Genomic DNA, 23,667 nt, shown 5'->3' on the forward strand with positions numbered 1-23,667 from the left:
TCACCAGTTTCTGGAGATGAAGAAAGCTGTTGGAAGCAGCTAATTCCCACTGCTAAGTTTTCACAAATGTTGAGGGAGAGGTTACCAGCACATCACCCTCAGGCAAGATCCTCAGCATCTGGCTCTAAATAGGATCTTTGTTTAGCATCCATTGGTTTCTGCAAGTTTCTTGACAGATGTTGGCATCGCAGCAGTTCCATTGACTCACCAGTTCTTGGAGATGAAGAAAGCTATTGGAAGCTGCAAGATCCTACTGATAAGTTTTCACAAATGTTGAGGGGAGAGGTTACCAGCACATTACCCTCAGCCAAGATCCTCAGCATCTGGCTCTAAATTTAATCTTTGTTCAGCATCCAACATTGAGATCTCAACATTTCCATTGACTCACCAGTTCTTGGAGATGAAGAAAGCTATCGGAAGCAGCAAATTCCTCTTGCTAAGTTTTCATAAATGATGAGGGGAGAGGTTACCAGCACATCACCCTCGGCCAAGATCCTCAGCATCTGGCTCTAAACATATTCTTTGTTGAGCATCCATTGGTTTTTGCAAGTTTCTTGACACAGGTTGAGATCTCAACATTTCCATTGACTCACCAGTTCTTGGAGATGAAGAAAGCTATCGGAAGCAGCAAATTCCCACTGCTAAGCTTTCATAAATGTTGAAGGGAGAGGTTACCAGCACATCACCCTCAGCCAAGATCCTGAGTATCTGGCTCTAAATATGATCTTTGTTCAGCATCCATTGGTTTTTGCAAGTTTCTTGACACAGCCAGGTTGAGATCGCAACATTTTTATTGACTCACCAGTTTCTGGAGATGAAGAAAGCTGTTGGAAGCAGCTAATTCCCACTGCTAAGTTTTCACAAATGTTGAGGGAGAGGTTACCAGCACATCACCCTCAGCCAAGATCCTCGGCATCTGGCTCTAATTAAAATCTTTGTTCAGCATCCATTGGTTTCTGCAAGTTTCTTGATACAGGTTGAGATCTCAACATTTCCATCGACTCACCAGTTCTTGGAAATGAAGAAAGCTGTTGGAAGCTGCAAATTCCCACTGCTAAGTTTTCATAAATGTTGAGGGGAGAGGTTACCAGCACATCACCCTCAGCCAAGATCCTCAGCATCTGGCTCTAAATAGGATCTTTGTTTAGCATCCATTGGTTTCTGCAAGTTTCTTGACAGATGTTGGCATCGCAGCAGTTCCATTGACTCACCAGTTCTTGGAGATGAAGAAAGCTATTGGAAGCTGCAAGATCCTACTGATAAGTTTTCACAAATGTTGAGGGGAGAGGTTACCAGCACATTACCCTCAGCCAAGATCCTCAGCATCTGGCTCTAAATTTAATCTTTGTTCAGCATCCAACATTGAGATCTCAACATTTCCATTGACTCACCAGTTCTTGGAGATGAAGAAAGCTATCGGAAGCAGCAAATTCCTCTTGCTAAGTTTTCATAAATGATGAGGGGAGAGGTTACCAGCACATCACCCTCGGCCAAGATCCTCAGCATCTGGCTCTAAACATATTCTTTGTTGAGCATCCATTGGTTTTTGCAAGTTTCTTGACACAGGTTGAGATCTCAACATTTCCATTGACTCACCAGTTCTTGGAGATGAAGAAAGCTATCGGAAGCAGCAAATTCCCACTGCTAAGCTTTCATAAATGTTGAAGGGAGAGGTTACCAGCACATCACCCTCAGCCAAGATCCTGAGTATCTGGCTCTAAATATGATCTTTGTTCAGCATCCATTGGTTTTTGCAAGTTTCTTGACACAGCCAGGTTGAGATCGCAACATTTTTATTGACTCACCAGTTTCTGGAGATGAAGAAAGCTGTTGGAAGCAGCTAATACCCACTGCTAAGTTTTCACAAATGTTGAGGGAGAGGTTACCAGCACATCACCCTCAGCCAAGATCCTCGGCATCTGGCTCTAATTAAAATCTTTGTTCAGCATCCATTGGTTTCTGCAAGTTTCTTGATACAGGTTGAGATCTCAACATTTCCATCGACTCACCAGTTCTTGGAAATGAAGAAAGCTGTTGGAAGCTGCAAATTCCCACTGCTAAGTTTTCATAAATGTTGAGGGGAGAGGTTACCAGCACATCACCCTCAGCCAAGATCCTCAGCATCTGGTTCTAAATATACTCTTTGTTTAGCATCCATTGGTTTCTGCAAGTTTCTTGACAGATGTTGACATCGCAGCAATTCCACTGACTCACCAGTTCTTGGAGATGAAGAAAGCTCTTGGAAGCTGCAAATTCCCACTGCTAAGTTTCCATAATTCTTGAGGGGAGAGGTTACCAGCACATCACCCTCAGCCACGATCCTCAGCATCTGGCTCTAGTTTTAATCTTTGTTCAGCATCCATTGGTTTCTGCAAGTTTCTTGATACAGGTTGAGATCTCAACATTGCTATTGACTCGCCAGTTCTTGGAGATGAAGAAAGCTATTGGAAGTTGGAAACTTCCACTGATAAGTTTTCATAAATGTTGAAGGGAGAGGTTACCAGCACATCACCCTCAGCCAAGATCCTCAGCATATGGCTTTAAATATGATCTTTGTTCAGCATCCATTGGTTTCTGCAAGTTTCTTGACAACGGTTGAGATCTCAAAATTTCCATCGACTCACCAGTTCTTGGAAATGAAGAAAGCTGTTGGAAGCACGAATTCCCACTGCTAAGTTTTCACAAATGTTGAGGGGAGAGGTTACCAGCACATCACCCTCAGCCAAGATCCTCAGCATCTGGTTCTAAATTAAATCTTTGTTCAGCTTCCAACATTTAGATCTCAACATTTCCATTGACTCACCAGTTCTTGGAGATGAAGAAAGCTATCGGAAGCAGCGAATTCCTTTTGCTAAGTTTTCATAAATGTTGAGGGGAGAGGTTTCCAGCACATCACCCTCAGCCAAGATCCTCAGCATCTGGCTCTAAATTTAATCTTTGTTCAGCATCCCACATTGAGATCTCAACATTTCCATTGACTCACCAGTTCTTGGAGATGAAGAAAGCTATCGGAAGCAGCGAATTCCTATTGCTAAGTTTTCATTAATGTTGAGGGGAGAGGTTACCAGCACATCACCCTCAGCCAAGATCCTCAGCATCTGGCTCTAAATATATTCTTTGTGCAGCATCCATTGGTTTTTGCAAGTTTCTTGACACAGGTTGAGATCGCAACATTTCCATTGACTCACCAGGTCTTGGAGATGAAGAAAGCTATCGGAAGCAGCAAATTCCCACTGCTAAGTTTTCATCAATGTTGAGGGGAGAGGTTACCAGCACATCACACTCAGCCAAGATCCTCAGCATCTTGCTCGAAATATAATCTTTGTTCAGCATTCATTGGTTTTTGCAAGTTTCTTGACACAGCCAGGTTGTGATCGCAACATTTCCATTGACTCACCAGTTCTTGGAGAAAAAGAAAGTTGCTTGCAGCAGCAAATTGTGCACTTATTAAGTTACTGAAATGTTGAGGAGAGAGGTTACCAGGACATCAACCTCAGCCAAGATCCTCATCATCTGGCTCTAAATTAAATCTTTGTTCAGCATCCATTGGTTTCTGCAAGTTTCTTGATACAGGTTGAGATCTCAACATTTCCATTGACTCACCAGCTCTTGGAGATGAAGAAAGCTATCGGAAGCAGCGAATTCCTAATTCTAAGTTTTCAAAAATGTTGAGGGGAGAGGTTACCAGCACATCACCCTCAGCCAAGATCCTCAGCATCTGGCTCTAATTTAAATCTTTGTTCAGCATCCATTGGTTTCTGCAAGTTTCTTGATACAGGTTGAGATCTCAACAGTTCCATTGACTCACCAGTTCTTGGAGATGACGAAAGCTATTGGAAGTTGCAAACTTCCACTGATGAATTTTTATAAATGTTGAGGGGAGAGGTTACCAGCACATCACCCTCAGCCAAGATCCTCAGCATCTGGCTCTAAATTTACTCTTTGTTCAGCATCCAACATTGAGATCTCAACATTTCCATTGACTCACCAGTTCTTGGAGATGAAGAAAGCTATCGGAAGCAGCGAATTCCTATTTCTAAGTTTTCATAAATGTTGAGGGGAGAGGTTACCAGCACATCACCCTCAGCCAAGATCCTCAGCATCTGGCTCTAAATATATTCTTTGTTCAGCATCCATTGGTTTTTGCAAGTTTCTTGACACAGGTTGAGATCGCAACATTTCCATTGACTCACCAGTTCTTGGAGATGAAGAAAGCTATTGGAAGTTGCAAACTTCCACTGATAAATTTTCATAAATGTTGAGGCGAGAGGTTACCAGCACATCACCCTCAGCCAAGATCCTCAGCATCTGGCTATAAATTAAATCTTTGTGCAGCATCCATTGGTTTCTGCAAGTTTCTTGATACAGGTTGAGATCTCAACATTTCCATTGACTCACCAGCTCTTGGAATTAAAGAAAGCTATCGGAAGCAGCGAATTCCTAATTCTAAGTTTTCAAAAATGTTGAGGGGAGAGGTTACCAGCACATCACCCTCAGCCAAGATCCTCAGCATCTGGCTCTAATTTAAATCTTTGTTCAGCATCCATTGGTTTCTGCAAGTTTCTTGATACAGGTTGAGATCTCAACATTTCCATTGACTCACCAGTTCTTGGAGATGACGAAAGCTATTGGAAGTTGCAAACTTCCACTGATGAATTTTTATAAATGTTGAGGGGAGAGGTTACCAGCACATCACCCTCAGCCAAGATCCTCAGCATCTGGCTCTAAATTTACTCTTTGTTCAGCATCCAACATTGAGATCTCAACATTTCCATTGACTCACCAGTTCTTGGAGATGAAGAAAGCTATCGGAAGCAGCGAATTCCTATTTCTAAGTTTTCATAAATGTTGAGGGGAGAGGTTACCAGCACATCACCCTCAGCCAAGATCCTCAGCATCTGGCTCTAAATATATTCTTTGTTCAGCATCCATTGGTTTTTGCAAGTTTCTTGACACAGGTTGAGATCGCAACATTTCCATTGACTCACCAGTTCTTGGAGATGAAGAAAGCTATTGGAAGTTGCAAACTTCCACTGATAAATTTTCATAAATGTTGAGGCGAGAGGTTACCAGCACATCACCCTCAGCCAAGATCCTCATCATCTGGCTATAAATTAAATCTTTGTTCAGCATCCATTGGTTTCTGCAAGTTTCTTGATACAGGTTGAGATCTCAACATTTCCATTGACTCACCAGTTCTTGGAGATGACGCAAGCTATTGGAATTTGCAAACTTCCACTGATAAATTTTCATAAATGTTGAGGGGAGAGGTTACCAGCACATCACCCTCAGCCAAGATCCTCAGCATCTGGCTCTAAATTTAATCTTTGTTCAGCATCCAACATTGAGATCTCAACATTTCCATTGACTCACCAGTTCTTGGAGATGAAGAAAGCTATCGGATGCAGCGAATTCCTATTTCTAAGTTTTCATAAATGTTGAGGGGAGAGGTTACCAGCACATCACCCTCAGCCAAGATCCTCAGCATCTGGCTCTAAATATATTCTTTGTTCAGCATCCATTGGTTTTTGCAAGTTTCTTGACACAGGTTGAGATCGCAACATTTCCATTGACTCACCAGTTCTTGGAGATGAAGAAAGCTATTGGAAGTTGCAAACTTCCACTGATAAATTTTCATAAATGTTGAGGCGAGAGGTTACCAGCACATCACCCTCAGCCAAGATCCGCAGCATCTGGCTCTAAATTTAATCTTTGTTCAGCATCTAACATTGAGATCTCAACATTTCCATTGACTCACCAGTTTTTGGAGATGATGAAAGCTATCGGAAGCAGCGAATTCCTATTGCTAAGTTTTCATAAATGTTGAGGGGAGAGGTTACCAGCACATCACCCTCAGCCAAGATCCTCAGCATCTGGCTCTAAAAAAATATTCTTTGTTCAGCATCCATTGGTTTTTGCAAGTTTCTTGACACAGGTTTAGATCGCAACATTTTCATTGACTCACCAGTTCTTCGAGATGAAGAAAGCTATCGGAAGTTGCAAACTTCCACTGTTAAATTTTCATAAATGTTGAGGCGAGAGGTTACCAGCACATCACCCTCAGCCAAGATCCTCAGCATCTGGCTCTAAATATAATCTTTGTTCAGCATCCATTGGTTTCAGCAAGTTTCATGAGACTTGTTGACATCGCAACACTTCCGTTGACTCACCAGTTCTTGGAGATGAAGAAAGCTGTTGGAAGCATCAAATTCCCACTGCTAAGTTTTCACGAATGTTGAGGGAGAGGTTACCAGCACATCACCCTCAGCCAAGATCCTCAGCATCTGGCTCTAATTAAAATCTTTGTTCAGCATCCATTGGTTTCTGCAAGTTTCTTGATACAGGTTGAGATCTCAACATTTCCATCGACTCACCAGTTCTTGGAAATGAAGAAAACTGTTGGAAGCTGCAAATTCCCACTGCTAAGTTTTCATAATTCTTGAGGGGAGAGGTTACTAGCACATCACCCTCAGCCAAGATCCTCAGCATCTGGCTCTAAATATATTCTTTGTTCAGCATCCATCGGTTTTTACAAGTTTCTTGACACAGGTTGAGATTGCAACATTTCCATTGACTCACCAGTTCTTGGAGATGAAGAAAGCTTTTGGAAGTTGCAAACTTCCACTGATAAATTTTCATAAATGTTGAGGCGAGAGGTTACCAGCACATCACCCTCAGCCAAGATCCTCAGCATCTGGCTCTAAATATAATCTTTGTTCAGCATCCATTGGTTTCAGCAAGTTTCTTGACACTTGTTGACATCGCAACACTTCCGTTGACTCACCAGTTCTTGGAGATGAAGAAAGCTGTTGGAAGCATAAAATTCCAACTGCTAAGTTTTCACGAATGTTGAGGGAGAGGTTACCAGCACATCACCCTCAGCCAAGATCCTCAGCATCTGGCTCTAATTAAAATCTTTGTTCAGCATCCATTGGTTTCTGCAAGTTTCTTGATACAGGTGAGATCTCAACATTTCCATCGACTCACCATTTCTTGGAAATGAAGAAAACTGTGGGAAGCTGCAAATTCCCACTGCTAAGTTTTCATAATTCTTGAGGGGAGAGGTTACCAGCACATCACCCTCAGCCAAGATCCTCAGCATCTGGCTCTAAATATATTCTTTGTTCAGCATCCATTGGTTTTTACAAGTTTCTTGACACATGTTGAGATCGCAACATTTCCATTGACTCACCAGTTCTTGGAGATGAAGAAAGCTATTGGAAGTTGCAAACTTCCACTGATAAATTTTCATAAATGTTGAGGCGAGAGGTTACCAGCACATCACCCTCAGCCAAGATCCTCAGCATCTGGCTATAAATTAAATCTTTGTTCAGCATCCATTGGTTTCTGCAAGTTTCTTGATACAGGTTGAGATCTCAACATTTCCATTGACTCACCAGTTCTTGGAGATAACGCAAGCTATTGGAATTTGCAAACTTCCACTGATAAATTTTCATAAATGTTGAGGGGAGAGGTTACCAGCACATCACCCTCAGCCAAGATCCTCAGCATCTGGCTCTAAATTTAATCTTTGTTCAGCATCCAACATTGAGATCTCAACATTTCCATTGACTCACCAGTTCTTGGAGATGAAGAAAGCTATCGGAAGCAGCGAATTCCTATTTCTAAGTTTTCATAAATGTTGAGGGGAGAGGTTACCAGCACATCACCCTCAGCCAAGATCCTCAGCATCTGGCTCTAAATATATTCTTTGTTCAGCATCCATTGGTTTTTGCAAGTTTCTTGACACAGGTTGAGATCGCAACATTTCCATTGACTCACCAGTTCTTGGAGATGAAGAAAGCTATTGGAAGTTGCAAACTTCCACTGATAAATTTTCATAAATGTTGAGGGGAGAGGTTACCAGCACATCACCCTCAGCCAAGATCCTCAGCATCTGGCTATAAATTAAATATTTGTTCAGCATCCATTGGTTTCTGCAAGTTTCTTGATACAGGTTGAGATCTCAACATTTCCATTGACTCACCAGTTCTTGGAGATGACGAAAGCTATTGGAAGTTGCAAACTTCCACTGATAAATTTTCATAAATGTTGAGGCGAGAGGTTACCAGCACATCACCCTCAGCCAAGATCCGCAGCATCTGGCTCTAAATTTAATCTTTGTTCAGCATCCAACATTGAGATCTCAACATTTCCATTGACTCACCAGTTTTTGGAGATGATTAAAGCTATCAGAAGCAGCGAATTCCTATTGCTAAGTTTTCATAAATGTTGAGGGGAGAGGTTACCAGCACATCACCCTCAGCCAAGATCCTCAGCATCTGGCTATAAATTAAATCTTTGTTCAGCATCCATTGGTTTCTGCAAGTTTCTTGATACAGGTTGAGATCTCAACATTTCCATTGACTCACCAGTTCTTGGAGATGACGAAAGCTATTGGAATTTGCAAACTTCCACTGATAAATTTTCATAAATGTTGAGGGGAGAGGTTACCAGCACATCACCCTCAGCCAAGATCCTCAGCATCTGGCTCTAAATTTAATCTTTGTTCAGCATCTAACATTGAGATCTCAACATTTCCATTGACTCACCAGTTTTTGGAGATGATGAAAGCTATCGGAAGCAGCGAATTCCTATTGCTAAGTTTTCATAAATGTTGAGGGGAGAGGTTACCAGCACATCACCCTCAGCCAAGATCCTCAGCATCTGGCTCTAAAAAAATATTCTTTGTTCAGCATCCATTGGTTTTTGCAAGTTTCTTGACACAGGTTTAGATCGCAACATTTTCATTGACTCACCAGTTCTTCGAGATGAAGAAAGCTATCGGAAGTTGCAAACTTCCACTGTTAAATTTTCATAAATGTTGAGGCGAGAGGTTACCAGCACATCACCCTCAGCCAAGATCCTCAGCATCTGGCTCTAAATATAATCTTTGTTCAGCATCCATTGGTTTCAGCAAGTTTCTTGAGACTTGTTGACATCGCAACACTTCCGTTGACTCACCAGTTCTTGGAGATGAAGAAAGCTGTTGGAAGCATAAAATTCCAACTGCTAAGTTTTCACGAATGTTGAGGGAGAGGTTACCAGCACATCACCCTCAGCCAAGATCCTCAGCATCTGGCTCTAATTAAAATCTTTGTTCAGCATCCATTGGTTTCTGCAAGTTTCTTGATACAGGTGAGATCTCAACATTTCCATCGACTCACCATTTCTTGGAAATGAAGAAAACTGTGGGAAGCTGCAAATTCCCACTGCTAAGTTTTCATAATTCTTGAGGGGAGAGGTTACCAGCACATCACCCTCAGCCAAGATCCTCAGCATCTGGCTCTAAATATATTCTTTGTTCAGCATCCATTGGTTTTTACAAGTTTCTTGACACAGGTTGAGATCGCAACATTTCCATTGACTCACCAGTTCTTGGAGATGAAGAAAGCTATCGGAAGTTGCAAATTCCCACTGATAAATTTTCATTAATGTTGAGGGGAGAGGTAACCAGCACATCACCCTCAGCCACGATCCTCAGCAGCTGGCTCTAAATTAAATCTTTGTTTAGCATCCTTTGGCTTCTGCAAGTTTCTTGAAAAAGGTTGAGATCTCAACATTTCCATTGACTTACCAGTTCTTGAAGATGACGAAAGCTATCGGAAGCAGTAAATTCCTATTGCTAGGTTTATAAATGTTGAGGGGAGAGGTTACCAGCACATCACCCTCAGCCAAGATGCTCAGCATCTGGCTCTAAATGTATTCTTTGTTCAGCATCCATTGGTTTCTGCAAGTTTCTTGATACAGGTTGAGATCTCAACATTTCCATTGACTCATCAGTTGTTTGAGATGAATAAAGCTGTCGGAAGCAGCAAATTCCCACTGCTAAGTTTTCATAAATGTTGCGGGGAAAGGTTACCAGCGCATCACCCTCAGCCAAGATCCTCAGTTTCTGGCTATAAATATATTCTTTGTTCAGCAACCATGGGTTTCTCCAAGTTTCTTGATACAGGTTGAGATCTCAACATTTCCATTGACTCACCAGTTCTTGGAGATGAAGAAAGCTCCTGGAAGCTGCAAATTCCTACTGATAAATTTTCATAAATGTTGAGGGGAGAGGTTACCAGCACATCACCCTCAGCCAAGATCCTCAGCATCTGGCTCTAAATTAAATCTTTGTTTAGCATCCTTTGGCTTCTGCAAGCTTCTTGAAAAAGGTTGAGATCTCAACATTTCCATTGACTCACCAGTTCTTGAAGATGACGAAAGCTATCGGAAGCAGTAAATTCCTATTGCTAAGTTTATAAATGTTGAGGGGAGAGGTTACCAGCACATCACCCTCAGCCAAGATGCTCAGCATCTGGCTCTAAATGTATTCTTTGTTCAGCATCCATTGGTTTTTGCATTGAAATCGCAACATTTCCATTAACTCACCAGTTCTTGGAGATAAAGAAAGCTATCGGAAGCAGCAGATTCCCACTGCTAAAATTTCATAAATGTTGAGGGGAGAGGTTACCAGCACATCACCCTCAGCCAAGATCCTCAGCATCTGGCTATAAATTAAATCTTTGTTCAGCATCCATTGGTTTCTGCAAGTTTCTTGATACAGGTTGAGATCTCAACATTTCCATTGACTCACCAGTTCTTGGAGATGAAGAAAGCTAACGGAAGTTGCAAACTTCCACTGATAAATTTTCATAAATGTTGAGGCGAGAGGTGACCAGCACATCACCTTCAGCGAAGATACTCAGCATCTGGCTCTAAATATAATCTTTGTTCAGCATCCTTTAGTTTTTGCAAGTTTCTTGATAAAGGTTGAGATCTCAACATTTCCATCGACTCACCAGTTCTTGGAAATGAAGAAAGCTGTTGGAAGCACGAATTCCCACTGCTAAGTTTTCACAAATGTTGAGGGGAGAGGTTACCAGCACATCACCCTCAGCCAAGATCCTCAGCATCTGGCTCTAAATTAAATCTTTGTTTAGCATCCTTTGGCTTCTGCAAGCTTCTTGAAAAAGGTTGAGATCTCAACATTTCCATTGACTCACCAGTTCTTGAAGATGACGAAAGCTATCGGAAGCAGTAAATTCCTATTGCTAAGTTTATAAATGTTGAGGGGAGAGGTTACCAGCACATCACCCTCAGCCAAGATGCTCAGCATCTGGCTCTAAATGTATTCTTTGTTCAGCATCCATTGGTTTTTGCAAGTTTCTTGACACAGGTTGAAATCGCAACATTTCCATTAACTCACCAGTTCTTGGAGATGAAGAAAGCTATCGGAAGCAGCAGATTCCCACTGCTAAAATTTCATAAATGTTGAGGGGAGAGGTTACCAGCACATCACCCTCAGCCAAGATCCTCAGCATCTGGCTCTAAATTAAATCTTTGTTTAGCATCCTTTGGCTTCTGCAAGCTTCTTGAAAAAGGTTGAGATCTCAACATTTCCATTGACTCACCAGTTCTTGGAGATGAAGAAAGCTAACGGAAGTTGCAAACTTCCACTGATAAATTTTCGAAAAATGTTGAGGCGAGAGGTTACCAGCACATCACCCTCAGCCAAGATCCTCAGCATCTGGCTCTAAATTTAATCTTTGTTCAGCATCCAACATTGAGATCTCAACATTTCCATTGACTCACCAGTTTTTGGAGATGATTAAAGCTATCAGAAGCAGCGAACTCCTATTGCTAAGTTTCGTAAATGTTGAGGGGAGAGGTTACCAGCACATCACCCTCAGCCAAGATCCTCAGCATCTGGCTATAAATTAAATCTTTGTTCAGCATCCATTGGTTTCTGCAAGTTTCTTGATACAGGTTGAGATCTCAACATTTCCATTGACTCACCAGTTTTTGGAGATGAAGAAAGCTAACGGAAGTTGCAAACTTCCACTGATAAATTTTCATAAATGTTGAGGCGAGAGGTGACCAGCACATCACCTTCAGCGAAGATACTCAGCATCTGGCTCTAAATATAATCTTTGTTCAGCATCCATTAGTTTTTGCAAGTTTCTTGATAAAGGTTGAGATCTCAACATTTCCATCGACTCACCAGTTCTTGGAAATGAAGAAAGCTGTTGGAAGCACGAATTCCCACTGCTAAGTTTTCACAAATGTTGAGGGGAGAGGTTACCAGCACATCACCCTCAGCCAAGATCCTCAGCATCTGGCTCTAATTTAAATCTTTGTTCAGCATCCATTGTTATTTGCAAGTTTCTTGACTCAAGTTGAGATCGCAACATTTCCATTGACTCACCAGTTATTGGAGATAAAGAAAGCTATCGGAAGCAGCAAATTCCTATTGCTAAGTTTATAAATGTTGAGGGGAGAGGTTACCAGCACATCACCCTCAGCCAAGATCCTCAGCATCTGGCTCTAAATATAATCTTTGTTCAGCATCCATTGGTTTCTGCAATTTTCTTGACACTTGTTGACATCGCAACAATTCCATTGACTCACCAGTTCTTGGAGATGAAGAAAGCTGTTGGAAGCACGAATTCCCACTGCTAAGTTTTCACAAATGTTGAGGGGAGAGGTTACCAGCACCTCACCCTCAGCCAAGATCCGCAGCATCTGGCTCTAATTAAAATCTTTGTTCAGCATCCATTGGTTTCTGCAAGTTTCTTGATACAGGTTGAGATCTCAACATTTCCATTGACTCATCAGTTCTTGGAGATGAAGAAAGCTGTTAGAAGCAGCAAATTCCCACTGCTTAGTTTTCATAAATGTTGAGGGGAGAGGTTACCAGCACATCACCCTCAGCCAAGATCCTCAGCATCTGGCTCTAAACATCATATTTGTTCAGCATCCACCAATAGTTTTGCATAGAGAGGAGTGCGACCTATTGTAAAATGGCCGAAGACTCGTATGCTCCTGTCATGTTCATACTTGAGGATAGGCCTTTCTCTACAAGGCATCCAATTTAAACTTTACTGTAGTTGTAAAACTTTAAGGTTTGGTGCAGTATAAATCTTTATAAACTCGGCAGATCTCGGGCGTTTATATTCGAACGTGATGAGTTGGTTCCTTAAAGCAATGCGCGTGGGAAGTAGGTGCCTTGTAATTTTACCAAAAAAGTTTTTGCCCCAGCAGGTCAGGATAATATAAACATAGAACACACAAAAAACCATACCATAAATGTTGAGTATGCAATACATTTTATTAGTCATTTTTGTGAAACACAATTATCTGCTTTTTCACACAACGTTTTTGTCCATAGGAAGTACATGAAAATAGATCGTAAAATTCGATGTTGAATAACTCAAGTCCCTGGAATTGAGTCAAACTAGGTCAAATTTAGGGGTGTGGTAAACTCTGAACCTTCGGTAAATGTTTTTGGAAGTTTTAGATTTACACTCTTTCAATGTGTATCAAAAGTATTAAGTTCTTGCCCCAAACAACAGAGTCACCACGTGGTACGCCGCCCGCCATTCACAGTTGATATATTAACAGCATCCATACAGGTCTTTCAATATTAACACTAACAGTTCTCCATCAAGTTGTTAATATTATTTGCGTCGCCACCCCCCCCCCGCCCACTCCCTCTGCGGTATCAAATTTATTTGCATCGATATATATCTTTACTATATTGTATTCTTTAAATTGATCGCTCTTGAGATATCATTTGATTTGTTGATACTGTGGAAAGTAAAATAGAAATGAAAATAAAGTTTATACATACCCTCCATCAATGAGTAGTAACTACAATCTGTCGTCTACACTGTAGACGAAAAAAGAAAGAAATATTGGCCTAGGCGAGTTGAAAATTGTTAAAGCAATCGCACAACATCGGTAAACAGTATTGTCCAAAGGCCCACACTAGGTGTATCACAACTTATATATAAAATAGCAAACCTGTGAAAATTTAGGCTCAATCTGTCATTGGAGTCAGGAAAAAATAACGGGAAAACCCAACCTTGTTTCCGCACGTTTCGCCGTGTCATGACATGTGTTTAAAATAAATCCGTTATTCTCGTTATCGAGAATTGATAATTTGTTTTAAAGTTTTCTCAAAAAGTAATACATTTCATGGATCAACATTTCAAAGGAAGTCTTTCACCATTACCTTCTGTAAACCCTGTAAGTTATCTGTAAATCTGTGAACTTTTAGTTTTTGTTCTGTTCAGAAAGTGTCCAACGGCTTTAATTAAGCAGCAATGAAGTTCTGTCGTTGTTTAGGTCACAGTTTAACTGATTAAGTCACAGTTTACTGACTGGCTGGATGAAGAACGATTAAACGAAATGAAGGTCTAACAGTTTGCTAACCGTGGTAACAGCACTGCAACAATTGCGGTCGAGTATCCCGGGCTACCACCAGTTTACAACTCTCGTGCTGACACGCAAGGAAAGTTCTGAACACTTTGTAATTAGTAGTTTTGTCAATTTTGTGACAATTAGTTGTTTCTATGTATGGTAATTTCAAAATATGCTACCAAAACTTGTCAGTTACAACCATTTCTTTCATCCTAAAAGATGGTAATGTGGTTTCATAAATTTATGAAAAAATAAATAACACATTTAAGTTATAGAGGAAAGGCTTACCATCGAAGCGAGCAGCCAAACACAGTTCCTGAATTTTCCAAGATCAATTCCATTTGAGATGTCGGTTTCTCAATCTTAAAAGGTCTTCTCAGCTCCAGTTCCTTCGTAAAAAACACAAGTTTCCGTGAGGTTGATGTAATGAAAACTTAATCCGTTTTGTTTACCGGTTGCTACATGAGTGTTTCAACTGGATATCTATTCAGCGCGCATCTTTGCACCATATGGAATGTTATTTATTCCATAGCGCCCATCTTGCGTGACGCAACGCAATCTCAAGATTGTTTTGTGACGTCGAACTTCTATGCCAACCCAGCGCGGTAAAGCACAGACCCCATGCGAATTAACGCGAAACGCTAATATCACTGGGGTCAAACAATGGAAATTATGCACGCGTGTACGCGCCGCACACTACTCTCAGCCAATGAAAGGTCTTGGTTGCACAAGGGGTCTAATTAAAAAGACAAAGTGTATCCTTTGGGTTTTTTAATCGTTCGATTGTTTTAATTCTAAATAAAATGTAGATGTACACAATTAAATTACCTGTTTAAATTGCATGTTTAAAGTCCGGAGTGAGGTTCTTGCCAGGAAAAGTCTTGAGGGGGGCAAGACCACAGACATTAGGAGCCCATAGACGGACAATAGGGGGCGCCAAACTCTGGTTTTGTCAAACCTCTGGTTTTCTCAAACCGTGGCCACGTGGGCGGCCAGTAAACTTACGTCGCGCCTTTTTGCACACTTTTACGCCGTGTCTGGAAGAAGCGCCACCACTTTTTTAAATAAGATTTTCACATGTAAAATAGTTTGGAAAAGAACATAAGCATTCAATAGTTATAGCGTCTTTAATATCCTGAAAATACTAGGAATGTACGCAACCCCGAGCACGTTAATTTTTTCGGAGCAGGGTGTTTATTGATGGCTTTCACTTTCTCTAACGGTCATCAGTATATACTGACATAGCGACTCCATCTCGACTCACATAGGTATAGTAGCTCGAAAGTAATTTGATTGTCTTTTGACAAAATACGCATTTGGGGGGATTTAGTTTTAAAGGGTACACTTTTAATTGTAGTTCTCAAAATACTTGTTAGCATAGTAACTGTCTTGATAACAATCAATGGAGAGCTGTTGGTAGTAATTGTAAAAAAAAACGGCTCCCTCTATTAAAAGTAATTGAGAAAGATTTAATTTCTCCCTCAATTCAAATACAAAAATACTAATACGTCAATAAGTATATAAAAGGGTGTTCTCTTACAAATTCGATGGCCAAATGAACCCAAGTTTCCACAGGTTTGTTATTTTATGCTTATGATGGGATACACCATGGGAGGTTGTTGACAATAATAACCAAACCAAGGTGTCCAGTGCCTTAAATCGGCTTCTCTGAATTTTTTAAATCCCTGTGTCTGTTCCTGTAATGATTAGGCCTACATCATCTAAATAAATTATGCCCAAGTTTCTTAATACCTCTTGCATTGTCCTTATGTGCAAGGTAGGGCAATTTGCCATTACCCGGATTTTCCGCCATTTTGTGATGGTTTGGCATTTTCCATTGATCATAATATTGACCAACGTGGACATAAAAAGTAAACACATTCAGGTTCAGATATTATACTGTTAAAGTAGTACAAATTGTACAAGGGTTTCTGAATTTCCCACCTTGTTACGAGACCAAAAACTAACCACTACAGCATTTGACCATTCGAACGAATTCATAGTCATGATGACCATAGGCACACACGCCTCTTGACGATAGACAAAAGGAGTGTGCCCCAATGGGTTTTATACTGCGAAAGGTATTCAACTACGTAATAAAACATTTCAACGTCTACCTTTAAAAATAAAATAGATTTTAAACAATCAAGAAACAGTTTTACCAGCTAAGCGGCAGCCCAACGCAGTTCCTGAACAATAAACCATCAATTCCAAAGAAAGATGTCGTATTTTCAATCTTCAAATGTATTGTCAGCTCCCTTCTTTCGTAAAAATAACACAAGCCTCACGTGGCGGTTTATTTCCACCTGTTGCCACATGGCTAATTTTGTATCTATGCAGCGCGCATGTTTGCACCATAATGGAATGTTGTTTTATTCCATAGCGCCCACCGCGCGTGACGCAACGCATTCTTCAGAGTGTTATTGTGACGTCAAACTTGTATGCCAACCAACAAATACAGAATGCTTACGTCAGCACGTTTATCCAAAAAATCGCTTGTTCTGAAAAGCAAGTGCCTGTCTTTAGGGGACCAGTCTACGGTGTACCATGCCCGTCACAAATAATACACTATAAGAAAATACTTAACTTGGTCATCTATTTCCTCAATTCGTTGCACTTCAAGACATTTATTTCCATTCCAACAGATAATCATTTCTAACAATAATAAAGAACAGTAATGAGGAGAATTGGAAAGCCAAATGTTGTGGTAGTCTCTGCAGTTTCAAATAACTGCGTAAGAAAAATAGTACGATTGATTTGCGAGGGGGCGGTGGCATGAAATATTCACAAAGCAGAGAGAGGGCTGGAATTCAGTTACGGAGTTGTTATATTGGGGGGGGGGCATTTCAATCTATCAATAGATTATGTCCGAAAGTTTGTAGGTGCATGAAGGTACTTCTGCCATGGTAGGTGGTGGTGGTAAAACATTCAACTGAAACGTTTTTGTGCACTTAGTAAAAATTGAATAGTAATTTAATTTACATTACAGATGTTTTGTTCTTTAGGCTTTCGTGGACATGTTGGCATACAACTGGTTTGGTCTACACTTTGTCACATTTACAACAACTTGGGCTGAAGCAAGTACCTGCCTTTCAATATAGTATGACAAGTTTGCCGCAGCAGTGGCACAAGCATAAAGGGAAAATCATCAGCCACAGACCTGTTACATCAATGGTCTTTGCAAAAACTAAGGCCACGAACAGAAACAAAAGCCAAATCTTGCCAAGAAACCCGACGAGTAAATACAGTTTATAAAAATCATAATTAGATATTTGAAATTGACAGACATAACTATTAAACGTAGACAAGATTTCCTAAATTCATCCATGAGGCAGTGATATTTTATTTTATTGTCCAACTTGGTCAGGAAAAGTTATGATCATGCATTTGATGAAACAAGTGAACTTAAACCTTCACTTAATGCTAATTAATACTAAGGAAAACAGTACAATATTTATCACAAGGGAGTTGTTAATTTTTTCTAAAGCAGATTTTTTATAGCACACATTTGGCGAAAGCAAGTCCAGGCGAACAAACATTCCTTTTAAATTACTCAGCTTTAAACTTCTCAGTACTTACAACAAAGTTTTTATCAAATATTTCAATCATTTGAGTTTTTTTTTTTGACGCCACAGGAATATTGTTGTTATGTATTGCTCAATATTTCACTAAATTTTGAATGTTTTCATGTATTGCTCAATTTTTGACTAAATTTTGTTCAATATTACAGATGTACACCTCTTACGAAAGAAGCGATTGACCTGCTAAGGGAGCTGTGCATCAACCCCTCTCGCATATCTCCTGGATGCAGACCGAGTTTTACGACCCAAACATCTATAGGCCATATCCAAATCGGCTCAGCTCTTCAATTTCATGTTAGTAGAGTTGTACAAATATATTGTTACCTTGTGTTTCCTAAAGCCTCACACTGGGAGGTTTTAAATCAACTCTTTCCCTGGAGTTTTAAAAATTGAAAGAAAGCCTTCACCCTCTGAATGATGTAAACAGATTTAATTAAGAAAAACAGCCTATGGTCATAATAAAACAAGTCAATTTATCTGAATTCTTGAAATAATTATTGTTGTATGAAAGCACCCCCCCCCCCCTATATCGCAAGGCATGTCTTCACAGAAGTATCAAAGATGGAAGGCTACGTAAACTTTAAAAAATCTGTAATCACCTAAGTCTAAAACTCAAACGTTTATCTGGGAATGAAACTTTTGTTGCTCACAATTGAACTACACTAATGTTCGACTTCTTTAGTCTGTAGGAAATAATTGCTGTTAAGCCTAAAGTAGCCTAGCCCACCATTCCTGTGTTTTTGCCGAGTACTGGGATTTATCATTAGCTAGCTTGTGTGTTTTCAATTAGCCCCAAGTTATACAACAAACTTTTTTTTAAAGCCTACTGAGCCTCGGAAGTCTGGTTAAAACAATCCATCAACAAGGGCGCTATCTACAATTAACTGTCCCCAAATTTTTGGCAAATGGGTAGGCCTACCGCATGGGTATACAAAAAGGGAGTCATCACCCGCAAAAAGGGTACATCTACAGAAACCCAGCCTTCTACTGTTTGGTCGCTATTTAAGCACAAAAAAACTCGCTAAGCACTTAAAACAAGCTACAGAAACTGGCAATACCAGCACCAATTAGCAGTGTTTTCTGCTAACAGTTTCTTCATGACTGATTTACCTCCACCTTTCTGTAGTACCCCTCCCCCAACCCGATGGTAGACAACATACTAATATTACACTGTTTGAGGGTGAATTAGTGACTGATTTACCTCCAACCTCATGCTGTTCTCACATTGTGGCGAATATGCTAGCGAATATGCTAACATATAGGCTAACCAATGGACATATTTGGCAATCGCTCAACCTTCGTAAGCGTTGGTAACAAATTCGAAGTCATTCTCCACCTCCTTACGAAGTTCGGTAAATGTAACCGCGGTAATGCTTCTCAGATTGTGTTGCTATATGGATTATTCTTCCTATTTGGACATATTTAACTCTGAAATTTAATGGCAACAAGCGTATATAGTAGGCCTACAGGAACTTTGGATATTGCATCGTTTGAGAAACATTTCACTCCTAATTGGTACATAACAGGTATGGAAAACGGGGTACCGGTATTACCTTTTATTTCCAAAAGTTGAATATCTTATTCATTTAGGTAATATTCTTCCTGTTGGACAAAACACTCAACTCTGAAATGTAGTGGCAACAACAACTTTAAAATGCGGTAAGTACAGAAACATCTCACTGCTTGATAAGCAAAAAGGGGTAACACTTCCCCCCTAAATTAACATGAGAAGTGTTACCGCGGTAACGCTTTTCAGATTGTTTTCCTTTAGGGATTATTCCTCCTATTGGACCGAAACATTAACTCTGAAAATTAATGGCAATAAACAAAATTATGTGGAAGTCCACAGCATAGGCCTACGGACGTATGGCTATGCAACAAAGGTATCACTTTTTATTCTCCCAACAAATGAATATAAGAAGCGTTACCGCGGTTACGCTTTCCAATTAGTATTCCTATGTTGACATTGAAGATTAGTTCTAGTGTATTAGGCCTACTACATTATATACCGAGTGAGGTTTGTGGTTCTGTAATTTGAGTCATTAACCAACGATGCTTTTCCAAGTAGACACAAGTGTTACAGTTACTACCGTAACTATTTCTTTAATAATACTTCCACTGTGCAAAGTTTTCAATTGTATCAAGGGTAACTGACCGTGTCAACTGTAAATGATTTTTGGTTGAACAAAGACGGATTGACTGGAGCGGGATATAAACCAAACACCTCCGGATTTTACCCGAGTTTGTTTAGGTGAACAAATAATAACTCACCCAGGCACACGTTCCTTTGACATTTTGACAAAACAATGCACAGTTTTTTTTACAGGGCGGGGGTAATTCTATTATTTTCCAATGATCATTTTACATCTACACAGTTGTTTCAGCTTGTTTCACATGAGCAATGTATTTATTTCAAACTAAAGACATACATGTACAATGTATAATGTTAAACTCTGCTTTACTCTGCCTTTTTAAATAACTTTGTTTATTATTCCATAAAAACAAAATGTTTGTACTGTTTTCATGATGTATGGAAATAAATGTAAGTTTGAATAAATGAAAGCCCGGCAACATATTTTGAACATTTTAAAACTTACTATACACTCAGTTAGCAAAAGAAAACACTTCAAAGTAAAGGGATTGATAGTATTGTTCATGAGCATTACTAGCAATGACATACAGATACTGGAAATAATTAAGTTAAAAGAAAAATATGCGCCAGATAAGTTATCAATACTCATTAGAGTTCATAAACAGCAAGGAAAGCTTGTATTGTGAACTTTCATGAAAATACATGAATTTTATAAAGGTCTATCTAATGTTCATTAATTGAATGAATGAACAGTTCTGCTGTGATGAACATGTTATGAACTGGTGATTCATGTTCATGGACTGATCATGAACATTCTTGAAAGTTCATAAAGCCGTGAATTTCATCTTGCCTGGGGTAAATTGACCCTTTTCAGGAAACATGCTAATATTCATTCACGCATGCGCACAACCCCTGTTGGTTGGCAAACGCCTTAGAGTTGTGCACCAAGCAGACGCACCAAGCAGACGCAAAATCGCGTCTGCGTAACGCACCCATTTCCCGTGTATAAATGGATCAATGTACCCTTTATTTTGCCAACCAAAATGTTAGTGCGCACGTGCTATGTGCCATTCACATATTTCATTAAAAGGGTATGGTTTGATGTATAGAGCTAAACACATGTATAGTAGCTCTATTGTTTGATGACAATTAGTTAACAACAGGGTGGACCACGTGAAGGTTGTCATCTCCCACCCCACAATTATTAACAGTTAATAAAAGGGATCTTATACATCCTTAGTGGGTACTCAAACACCCTATAAACAAACACTAAAGACAATGTCATGACCTTGTAATTAAAAAATTGGTTTGGTGCATATAGCTATACAAACATGTGTAATAGTTATATTGTTTGATGACAATTAGTTAACAACAGGGTGGACCAAGTGAAGGTTGTCATCTCCCACCCCACAATTAGTAACAGTTAGTAAAAGGGATCTTAATACATCCTTAAATGGGTACTCAACACCCTATAAATAAACACTAAAGACAATGTAATTAAAAAATTGGTTTGGTCATAGAGCTATATAAACATTGTTTGATGACAATTAGTTAACAACAGGGTGGACCACGTGAAGGTTGTCATCTCCCACCCCACAAATAACAGTTAAAAGGTATTTTAATACATCATTAATGGGTACTCAGCACCCTATAAATAAATACTAAACACAATGTAATGACCTGGTAATTAAACAATTAGTGTGGTGCATAGAGCTATACATACAGGTATATATATAGCTCTATTGTTTGATGACAATTAGTTAACAACAGGGTGGACCACGTGAAGGTTGTCATCTCCCACCCCACAATCAGTTTAAAGGGATCTTTATACATCGTTAATGGGTTCTCAACACACTAAAAATAAACACTAAAGACAATGTCATGACCTTGTAATTAACTCAATTACGCTTTATAAATGTCATATTCGCTTTTCATAGACCAACTCGTCCGATCCAAGGCAACGTGTTCCTTTAACAAGAGTTACTAAGCCCTATGTGTGTCACAATAATTACATGTCCTCATACAGTAAAAAAAAACATGGTGGCCACCATGCGAGGGTACCACAGAACAGATACCATGTACACAATTAGAATAATAAAAGTTACAATTGGAATGAAATAACAACTCTATCCAGAGTAAGTGAACCATAGCACATATATTTCCAAGAATGAATAAAACAGGCCAACGAAAAGTGAAATTTACAAATATTTTTGTGTGTTATTTTAAATGGCAAAATGTCAATCTATCTAGCCTATGTCGCTCCGTACTGCGGAAGGAAGGCCCCTTCATCACCATTCCACCTTGATCTTTCTTGTGCTTGTCGCTTGCCGAATTCTTTTATGTCGTCCATCCAAGGCCAACTAGGTTCTTGTTCCTGGGTTTCATTCTGTTATACAATGTGTCCATCTGTTGTAATTACGCCTTAGACGAGGTGGTGAATCAAGAGTTTTATGGTGCTGCATAAGGTGGCTCAGCATCTTGACGTATCCAACTCAAAGTTGTTTGACTTTGTTAATCCTTTAATATGATCAAAAAACAAAGGAAAAACAGTTAGATTGAGATTTTGATTTAAAGTTCAAAGATGAGTGTATAATAATATCAATAATGTTTTATAAAGCTTGCATATCCCCCACTCGGTGACGCTCCTGGCAGTTTAACATACAGTTTTCGTGCAAGGTATGTGGGACTTTGATTCAATTATGAGACCCAAGAAGTGTGTATTTTCGGCATTTTAATGGATTTCTAAACTACCAACTCAAGCTTGGCTAAAATAGATAAAACCTTCAAGTTCAATTTTGCACCCTGGTATGTAGCTGAGATATACTTGATGTCCATCTCCTCAAGCCATGATGTATCTCTCTTTGCACTGTGATGTCACATCTTCATGGTCCATGTTGACAGGGGGCAGAAAAGCAGTCGTCACAATCATCTGAAAGAAGATTACAATGTACTCACATCAGTACAAACCATACACACAAATAGAGACCATCTGGGCCCAATTTACAGAGCTGCTTGAGCTCAAAAGGGAGCTAAGCACAAAATAATTATGCCAAAATACCATGTCACATTTACAATTTAAGACTAGTATCCTGCTTTTGTTTGTGAAATTTGGCCCTGATGACAAAAAAGAAGATGCTGAACTTTTCCAGATACGAACACAGTCTTGTTTGTCTAGAACAGGGAGATTCTGAATTAGAAAGAGCTTATTAACTATAGAAAAAATATCTACATATTGATGTAGAATGAGGCATCCAGTTACTGTGACAGGTCGATTCCAGCAACTCCGTTAGATGGTTCAGTTAACGTCCCCATCAGTCATCAAAGAGCCAACCTGAATAACACATAACAAAAACAAAACAGAGGAAGTTTCTGAATTAAATAGAGCTTTTGCGAATTGTAAATGTTATAGAATTATTTAACTAAAGAAAAAATATCCACCTGTTCATTTCGAGTGAGGCATCCAGTTACTGCAACAGGTCGATCCCAGCAACTCTGTTAGATGGTTCAGTCAACGTCCCCGTCAGTCATCAAAGAGATAACCTGAATAACACATAACAAAAAATAAACACAGGAAGTTTCTGAATCAATAAGAGGTTTTGCAAATTGTAAATGTCACAGACATATTTAACTAAAGAAAAAATATCAACCTGTTGAAGTACAGTGAGGCATCTAGATACAGCGACAGGTTGATCCCAGCAACTCTGTTAGATGGTTGACTCACTGTTCCCGTCAGTCATCAAAGAGCCAACCTGAATAACACACAACAAAAACTAACAACAGGAAGATTCTGAATTAGATAGAGCT

The 23,667-nt window shown here is 39.7% G+C and overlaps 1 protein-coding gene and 1 long non-coding RNA gene across 8 annotated transcripts in view; both read right to left on the reverse strand.

The window, feature by feature from the left end:
• Nucleotides 1–16,456, reverse strand: part of LOC139939220 (protein N-terminal asparagine amidohydrolase-like) — a 42,337-nt gene extending 25,881 nt beyond the window's left edge. For 3 of the 7 annotated variants that reach the window (XM_071935018.1, XM_071935019.1, XM_071935016.1), the window contains exons 1-2: nucleotides 14,479–14,628; nucleotides 13,619–13,657 (exon numbers count right to left, since the gene is read on the reverse strand). The gene's annotated coding sequence lies outside the window, so the exon portion shown is untranslated. Of the gene's footprint in view, nucleotides 1–4; nucleotides 3,120–3,188; nucleotides 5,095–13,618; nucleotides 13,658–14,478; nucleotides 14,629–16,352 lie in introns of those variants that run through there. The other 4 variants (XM_071935023.1, XM_071935021.1, XM_071935017.1 and 1 more) reach the window with 3 other exon arrangements.
• Nucleotides 16,457–22,706: 6,250 nt separating this feature from the next.
• On the reverse strand, nucleotides 22,707–23,346 carry LOC139938200 (uncharacterized). Its single transcript, XR_011786118.1, has 3 exons — nucleotides 23,302–23,346; nucleotides 23,093–23,194; nucleotides 22,707–22,792 (listed from the first exon to the last, which is right to left on the reverse strand). It is a non-coding gene; the product is annotated as an uncharacterized lncRNA (long non-coding RNA).
• Nucleotides 23,347–23,667: the final 321 nt, after the last annotated feature.

This window comes from Asterias amurensis, chromosome 6 (assembly GCF_032118995.1).
Source record: "Asterias amurensis chromosome 6, ASM3211899v1".
In the NCBI taxonomy this organism is placed as follows: Eukaryota; Metazoa; Echinodermata; class Asteroidea; order Forcipulatida; family Asteriidae; genus Asterias; species Asterias amurensis.